Source organism: Nannospalax galili, unplaced genomic scaffold (assembly GCF_000622305.1).
Source record: "Nannospalax galili isolate Female #2095 unplaced genomic scaffold, S.galili_v1.0 scaffold336, whole genome shotgun sequence".
NCBI classification, from domain to species: domain Eukaryota; kingdom Metazoa; phylum Chordata; class Mammalia; order Rodentia; family Spalacidae; genus Nannospalax; species Nannospalax galili.
The window spans coordinates 267,339-276,876 of NW_008343385.1; positions in this window are offsets into that span (position 1 = coordinate 267,339).

Genomic DNA, 9,538 nt, shown 5'->3' on the forward strand with positions numbered 1-9,538 from the left:
GGTACCCTTCTATATCACCCCCACTGGAGTTCATATATTCTGTCATTTGTGTTAAGGCCTATTAAGTCAAGTTAGTGTCCCCAGACATCCCTTAGTGCTTCGTTTTTCAAAACAATCAATGTATGAGATGTTGTCTGTGGTCCATCTTTATCTAAAGGTTCAGTGGAAGTCAGCCAGGCAAACAGAAATGCCATACTTTTTTTTTTTTTTTTTTGGTCTTTTTCAGACAGGGTCTCCCTGTAGCCCCAGCTGTCCTGGAACTCACTTTGTGGACCAGGCTGGCCTTGAACTCACAGAGATCCGCCTCTTCTGCCTCCCGAGTGCTGAGATCAAAGGCATGCGGCACCACGCCTGGCTTGCTTACTGTCTTACTGACACCAAAACCTACCCGTCATACATTCTTTGTTCTCTTGAAGCTCACAGTAAGATCCACAGTCTAGGATCTCATTACGGTTTTGCTTTTTGTTCTTCCATAGAAATATGCCATGTTTGTCTCTGTCTCTCTGTGTCTCTCTGTCTCATTCTCTTTGTAATATTAGCAGCCATCAGTGCCCAATGTTAGGGTCTAGTCAGTTCTTAGACATCACAGCTCTTTATTCTAATTCTGTTACTCCTTTAGGATTTATGGAATTCTTGCATAGAAAAGCACTTTTCTCTTCTACAGGTTAGATAGCCAGAGGTCCAAGGTAAATCTGAACTTTGAGCAGCATGTGACAAACATGGTTCGCCTCTGGCATTCAGAGACTGTTGGCTGTACAACTGATGGAATGCACTTGTGGAGTCATGCGTGCCATAATTGGGGTTCCTGGGTTTGGAAGGATTTCTAGATGCAGTCATGATGGGCTTCTGTTTCTTGGGATTTCATGGCACTGGTCAGGACAGAGTTCTACATAGCCTCTAATCTCTTCAAAAGTAGCAACAGGGACCTGGGGACAAATTTCCAGGTACATTCCTTTCCTAGGGCTATTGTAACAAAGTGTCACACACTGGGCCATTTCAAATAACATGAATTTTTTTCCTCCACTGCTCTGCGGGATAGAGAGAATTCTTCAGTCAAGGTTTGAGTAAGGTGGCCTGTATTTTAAAGGCTCTTCAAAGTACACACTCCATGTCTTTCTCTTACCTTCTGGTGGTAACCACAAATCTTTGGTGTCTCTTGGTTTGTGGCTGCATCACTCCAATCTCTGCCTCCATTTCTAATTAATCCCTGGATATCTGTCTCTTCTCCCCTTCCTATAAAGTTACCAATCATATTGGGGTGAGGGTCAACCCTTCAGTATTAACTGATTTTATCTCAAAATCTGATTTCCAAATAGAGCCACACACACTAGAATCAGTGATTGGAACTTCAGTACATCTCCTTTATTAGCATATATTAATTACATATAATGGGATTCATTATGAGATTTTCATACATGTATATAATATATTTTGATGACATTTACCACATTCCCCCACTACCCTGTCTTGTCTCCCTCCTGCTCCCACTGTCAATATATATTTTTTAAGTGGGAGGGACATGATTCTACCTCCAATTCCAGGGAACCCAAGGAATCAAGATCCTGGAAGTGCTTTCTGCCAGCAAGGCCATGCTGATTTAGGAAAGTTACTGCATTAGCAGAGAAGGTTTGGAAGAACAAATGATTTCATTTGAAGGAATAGGGATGCTTTCTGCAAAACAATTTCCTCTACTGTTACTGAAAATTGTTATCTTTGGACTTTTCAAAGGGCACCAATATGAAATCTCAAAGGCCTGGTTTCATGGACTGCTACCTATGTAGTCGTTGAGAGTCCTATGTTCTAAAGCATAGTGCTTATTTTATTTTGCTTTTGAGACAGGTCTTGTTATGTAGCCGAGGCTGGATTTGAACTTAGGATCTTCCTGTCTTCACCTCCTAAGTGCTAGGATTACAGGTGTGCACCACTGCAATCAGCCAGTACTTATTTTAATGTTCAACTGTTACTATCATGAAAAATTTCAGGTTTTCTGAGCAAGGGGTTAAAAGCGTTTTCATTTGCATTGCAAAATGTAGACCACAAATTATATAGCAGGTCCTGTGTGGGGATGAATATCAGGCCAGGGAGATACACTGGGGGGAAAAGGCAAAAATCAAGCTTTGCTTATAGTCTGGTTGGCCAGCAGCCGACTTTTTATCCATTTCTATTTCCTGCCTGGGAAGCCAGACTGAATTTCACAGCAACATAGTGTAAAGCTGAGTCACAAGCAGATCCAGGCTCTTAAACCTGCTCATCAAGCAGAGCAAGTGTGAAAGTGGCTTGTGATTACACTTCTCTTAATGACTGGTGTAGGGCCTGGCACCTCTTAAATGATAAACAGACCTTTATTGATTATGGGGTGAAGTGAGGCAAACACTGCCCAGATGGCTCTTTGAGTCAATATTGTAGTATAAATGTTATCAAGAATTGCATGAATTTGTAAGTCTCTCAACCTTTGCATGATGGAGGGGGAAATGATCATTGTTGGGGTGGCTGTTGCTGTGGGCACTGTAAAAAGTGAAGCAATGTCCCTGGACTTTACCAATAGATGCCGATAGTACCTCTGTCCCAATTGTGACAAAAAAAGTGTGTCTTTACACACCACCTAATGTCCTTGGAGGACCTAGTTGTCCTTCCCCTTTGAATGTCACTGTTCCACGATGATCATTTTGAGCTCGGCTTCAGCATTCCACTAGGTTCAGACACTTATGTTCACAGACTCTTCCATTCATGCTGCGAAAGAGACTCATTTTTAATGCTACTATCCTCTAGTGAAAAAACAAAACTGTGGCTTCTTTTCTGTGTGAGAGAAATTCCCTTTCTTTTCTCTGCAGGCTGAGACCTTGGAGCTGTGCTGCTTAACTCAAAATGCAGAAGTCTGCAGTTTTTCCAGATACTCAGGGGACCAGTGCCATAATCCTAAGCAGAAGGGAATCCATCTAGAAGAAAGCTTCTTGTACAACGGTTGCTCAGGGCAGCTTCATCTTCCTAAAATTATGGTTTGCCTGAAATAAGTTTTAAATTGGCCTGCTAGCATTTTGCTGAACAGAACCCATGGGCTGAAAAGAAAAAGAAGTAAAAATATAGCATTGGGCTGGGTGTGGTGGCGCATGCCTTTAATTCCAGAACTTGGGAGGCAGAGGCAGGCGGATCTTTGTGAGTTCGAGGCCAGCCTGGTCTACATGGTGAGTTCCAGGACAGCTGGGGCTACAAGGGGACCCTGTCTCAAAAAAAGACTATATATATAGTATTGGGAGGAGAGAGCTGCAGAGGAGGGAAGTTGGTTCATACCCCCCGCCTCATCCTACCCTCCACATGTTTTGACACAGGGTTTCTCTCCATTGCTCAGATTAGCCTCACAACTTTTAATCCGCATGCCGCACCTTCCAAACTACTGTGTTTACAGGTGTGTGTCAGCATGCTGGGCCCTACATTTTCCTAAGTTTTGAAGAGAAATTCGTTCATGTTTTGTACCTGAATTTTAATAACTCAGGTACATAGCTACACTACCCAAAGAAATCTCACCTGACAAGAGTGTGCCCAGGTTCTTGGTTCCCACATAAAATCTGAACAATGAATTTTTTGATGACAAGTTAGAAAGTTGTCTGAAACGTCTGTCTTTATGTAAAGTCATGGAATACTCATAAAGGAACGGCTTCACACTGTCTACTTTCCAGTTCCTGGGCCTGGGGTGAGAATTCCTTGGGAATCTTTGCTTTGCCCTTCCTTCTCAGCCCTGAAACCAACAAGACAAGAATGAACAAGAGTAACTTCTAATCTCCTTCTCAGAGTAGGCTGGAGGGTTTCTATTATTGAAATATATGAGAAGCAACCACAGTTAATTATTCTAGCATTTAAAGAATGTCCAACAATGAACCATTTCATCTGTAGCCCCAATCCAGCCCCATTTCCGTTGTTGTGTTAGCACTATGTGTAGAATTACCCAACGTGTCACTTCCTAGAACATTTGCTTGCTTATATAAGGTAGGCAAGACTTCTCCAGCAGCACTGTATTTCTTTTTCTCATTCTAGACCTGATGATTGCAGCCTTCATGGATGTTCCTTTTCTAGCAGCACCTCATGGATTTCATGTGTATAGATCCAATTTTGTACTTTCCTTTTCAAAATACAATTCATCCTTCAAAGAGAGGTGTAGACAGAGAAGGTAGAACCTAACAGACTAAAAAAAAAATCTTCAATTTCTGTCTTTGCTTATTTGATTTACTCTGTAACAACCATTTTCAAGACAGTGTGCTGCAAGTTATACATCAGTGCATTTTAACAGCTTCAGAAAGAGAACTTCCCAGAGGGCTTTGGGGTAAGAAAACAGTATTTCCAAGTCCAGTACCCAGAGCCAGAGTGGATTTTTCTGGGTTGTTTTTCCTTCTGAAACCTTGGTGGGAGGATGGATTTCTACAATGATCATATATTGATGGCATGACCACTAATTTTAATGTGGATGAAATGAAGAATGCATAATTGTGCATTTGGTTAGGACGAGAAACTCTTTACCCTACAGTATTGTGTGTGCATATGGTTTTTAATTCAACATGGAAATTCCCACTTGAGTGCAAGAAAGGCAGGCCTTATTTTTCCTAACAGGGCTTGCACATGCTGCACAAACACACACACACACACACACACACACACACACACCACTCAAATACACACATGTGTATACACACACAAACCCATACAAAAAACAATTCTACAATGATCATATATTGATGGCATGACCACTAATTTTAATGTGGATGAAATGAAGAATGCATAATTGTGCATTTGGTTAGGACGAGAAACTCTTTACCCTACAGTATTGTGTGTGCATATGGTTTTTAATTCAACATGGAAATTCCCACTTGAGTGCAAGAAAGGCAGGCCTTATTTTTCCTAACAGGGCTTGCACATGCTGCACAAACACACACACACACACACACACACACACACGCACACACAATTTCTGTATCCCTCTAACAGCTCTTTTTCTAAGTCCATTCATAGGATTTTATGGACAATCAGCATGCTGATGACATAAATGTTGTAAGTCAAGATGACTAATGGGGTAATAACAGGATCCTGGTCACCTCAATGCTGGCCTCTTTCTCTCTGGCTCAGCTCCTTTTAGGAAGAAAAATGCAACAGTCCTATGTCACTTATGTCAGACAATGTTCCATAGGTAGCAGTGGATGGGTTTGTATATGAGACTTTCTCTGCAAAAGTCTCCAAACTGTCCTCTTTAGCATGCCATACCACCCTCTATTAATATACAGATGACATGAAGAATACCTATAGATGTTGTTATGAAGATGGTGAATTATGTGTGTGTTTGTTAAAAGTTTAGACAAGAGCAAACTCTGAAACTGTCCTATGTCAGGCTCCCTTGAAGCAGTGACTGATATGGGTTCTCATGCTAGTGACAGATTGGGGACAGGATTGCACAGACACGGTAGTCAAAATAGGTCAAAGGAGAATCTGGTAAATTTGCAGTTTTGGAGAAGGCTAAACTCACCCCAATCCCCTGAGCAGCTTTGAGCTCATAGAGTACTGGAGTTGGTCCCACTAAGGCAAGGTGGCTAGACGGCTGGGAGGCACAATCAGTTCCTGGAGGGGGGGTCATTCAACCGCTCAAATATTACATTGTCCTCTAGAGCCCAGCTTCTTAAAATGTATGATGGAGTGATGAAAAAATTGACAACAGTAAAAGGTTTCTGAATGCACAATGACAAAAATTTATTCAAAATCAAACAGGTAGCAGCTGGGTATGGTGGCACATGCCTGTAATCCCAGCACTTGAGAGGCTGAGGTAAGAGGATCAGGAGTTGAAGGGCAGCCTCAGTTATATAGTGAATTCTAGGCCAGCTCAGGCTACAGGAAACCCTGTCTGAAAACAATACACAGCAAGAAAATCACATGTATAATGAATCTGAGGTGTTTCTGCCAAGAATTATCCCAGTTACATCATGTGATTTCACTGCAGCCTTGGTTCTGAACACACAGTATGAACACCTTTCACTACACATACTGTCACACCATGTAACACCAACAGACATTGAAACACTTGGACTCAGATTCAAGACTGTTGTACGTTATGAATTGCAGTGTTTTTACTGTACATACAATTTTTTCTGCTCTTGTAGAAACACAATGGCTTAACTACAGAAAACAAACACTTAAAACTTTCCTTCCATTATTCCTCAGCATGTAAGTATCCAGTTAGAATCTCTTTGATTGTATTATTTTGGAATTTTGAAAACTGGTGCTTGAGTTGACAACTTGAGTTTCATTAAAAAAAAGTCATTCATTGAATTTTGGCTTGAGATTCAAACAGAATTTCCCGCAATTCCAGAGATGGCCCTAAATAAACTTCTTTCACTTTTTTGAAACTTACACATGGCAGGCAGCTTTTTAATGTTAATGACTGTAAAGCCGAAATACTGATCAACTCTAAAAAACATTGAAGGTGCTCTGTGTCCTGCACTAAGAATTATTCAGCCAAGATTTAATTTTCTATATTAAATAAACAAGCATATCCACCTCATTAGTATGTAAGTTTGCTTTCATAGTTAATAAATGGTAAAATGGTATTTGTATGAAAGAATTGTCCTAAAATAAGTGTATGGTTTACTATCAGTAAATGTTTGATTTGTATACCTATTTTGTATATCTATATACCTTGGATAACATAAAATTTTCTCATGTGATGACAAGTCAAAAGTAGATGAAACTTAAAGTGCCCTGCTCTAGAGACCCAACCTATCTCAGCTGTGGCATTCTGCCTAGTCCCTTGTAGCATGTACTTACACAAGTCAACAAGGATTTGATAGTAGCAGTTCGCAGACCAAGTGGCAAGAGTTCAAAACTCAGGAACCAAACGACAGTGCCTCAGTTTCCCCATCTTAGACATCTTCCCCTCCAAACACATAAAACCTCCCCTGAGGCCTGAAGTTGAGACTGACACCCTGGCTTCATTTGTGGATAAGTCACCACTTTATTATAATTTTCTGTTTCTTTGGTCCCCAAGAGGTAGGGTTGGAGTCACAGACCCTAGGCCTGGTGATGCATCATCTCCCCACCCAGTACAGTGTCTGTCCATAATGTGTTCTCAGTGGGGCAGGCCATGAGGGTTCTTTGTCCCAGAAAGACCAGTCAACATTGACCTCTTTGAGTTCCTGGCTGGATGTATCAGATGCTTTCTTCACCTTGCCTGGCCTTCTCTGTTTCCTCCTGAGTCCTTGTGTATAGAGTAGCTGCACTCCCCTTTTATACTTTTGTCCAGGCTGATTTCATTCCCATATAGTTAGGCCCCACGCAGGATAGGGTGATACATTTGTATCCAGATTTGTGAGATTCTGAAATGACAATGAGCCTGGGAGAGTAGGAATGAAGCTTGTCAGAACAGCCAGCCACAGTGGGTGACAAGCTGACTGCAGTATGGGCAGGAAGAGAGAGGAAAAGGAGGCAGTGGCAGCCCAGTGGTGATGAATCATGCCAACCAAAAATGAAGATGTCAGTGAGGGGACACAGAACATTTAGGGCCTTCTGTAATACATACCACATCACAAAGTAGAGCTGTTCTTTCATGCCAACAGATTAGTTCCAGGACCCTTCTCCACAACTCAAGTCTATGGATGCTCAAGTCCCTCATATAAAACCTTATACTGTTAAAAACTTGCCTGTAGCCCACACACTCCTGTGCACTTTAATCTCTGAGCTACTTATTATGCCAAATGCTGTGTAAATCATTGTTTTATTGTGTTGAGGGAATAAGAACAAGAAGTCTGTATATGTTTAGGATAAATGTAACCATCATAGGTCTGACTGTAGTTAGTACACACCGGCAACAATGGGGCATTTTCTTCTCATGGTTCGTCAAATCCATGAATCCCCATGGGTGTGGAGGGGAGCCTGCATTTGCTTTTATGACTTTCCTTTTCCTTGGACACCTCAAAATTATTCATGGATCACTAAAAGGACATAGGTGGAATTTCTAACAAAATAGTCTAGTAGAGGTAAATACATATTTGACAAACAAAGGCGTTTTGGTGTATATAGGGGAAGGTGGGAAGAAAGACATTGTAGAGACTCTGTGGCAGTCTCTAAATCTTCACATTCATTTTTAAGAAACAATTCTTCCCTTTAGAAAATATTCCCATTTTACAAGAAAATTGGAATTTTAAACAATTCCACCCAAGCAATACAAAGTACTGTGAGCATGCACATATTTGCTAGATGTTTAGACAAGAGCAAACGCTGAAACTATCCTATGTCAGGGGTACACGTTTTCCTTGAGCGCCTTCCTCTATGCATTTCAACTGCTGTGAAGACTTTTTCCATAAATGCTTCATAAATGCATTATGGTATCTAAATACCTCTCTGACAAGTTTCTGCATTTCTTCTTGTAAAGTCTTCTGACCCTGAGTCTGTAGCTGGGGTATTTAGAGCAAGAGCCATCTCCCATCCTGGTCCTCTATTTCCCCACCGTGAGACGCAAGAAGAACAGAAATTACCAAATAGGTTTCAAGGTGACTCGGACCTCTAGCCAGCACTACTCCAGACACTGGGTGAAGGTCATAGGAAGGGTTCTGGAGGCCAGCGTAAGGACTCTCAGTAGATCCTTCTACTAGCTGGGCCGTGAGCTGGCCACCTGCCTAGCCGTCCAATTCTAGCTGTGTCTTCATGCTTCAACCAAGAGGACCGCGCGGGTTCCTACGCCGCTGTTGAGCTCCTGAGGCTTTGCCCACTTTTGCGCGATTAGCTTGAGCAGTCAACAGACGGAGGACGCAGCCTCCACCCCCAGGTGCGCAGAGGGGAGGACCCCAGGCGTCCAGGGTCTGGGGGCGGGTGAAGTGAGGTGACTGCCCTCTCCAGGAGTCAGTCCGGAGCTGGCTGCGTCCGAGTAAAGCGTCGTCTTCTTGGCCCTCCGCAGTGGCCCGGGGGCGGATTGACGTGGCGGCGCCCATCCTGGCCCCCTGTGGTTTCCCGAGGCCCAGGGAGGCGGTGAGGAGAGGGTGGGAAGAGGGAGGAGCTCGAGGAGCCAGAGAGTGCAGACGGAGGCGGAGCCGCTGGTAGAGACGCGGGGCGGGCAGAGTTGCTGAGAGCAGAGGAGGAGCTCTTGAGGGACATGGAGGAGGAGCAGCAAGCGAGAAGGGTAGAAGAGGGGGGTGGGGCAAGGGGCGAGGGAGGAGGAAGGCCAGGAGGAGGCCGGGGGAGGAGCCTTGGAGGGAGATTGAAAGAGCAGCAGAGAGAAGGGGCGGAGCAAGCCTGGAGGGGGCGGAGCGTGGAAACGCACCGCCCCCCCGACGCGGCTGCGAAGAGCGAAGATGGCCGGACGGGCCCCTGGAGTGGAGGAGTCGCCGACAGCTGCGGTTGCGGCTCCGGCTCTGGGGCTGTGACTTCGCGCGCCGCAGCAACCGGGGCCACCGGGGCGAAGCGGACAGCACAGGTAGCGGCTCATCTAGCCGCTTGGGCGCCGGCGAGCAGGCGCCCAGCGGAGGATGCGCCGGGTGCGGCGGGCGGCTCCCCGCGGCCGCCCCCGCGCCCC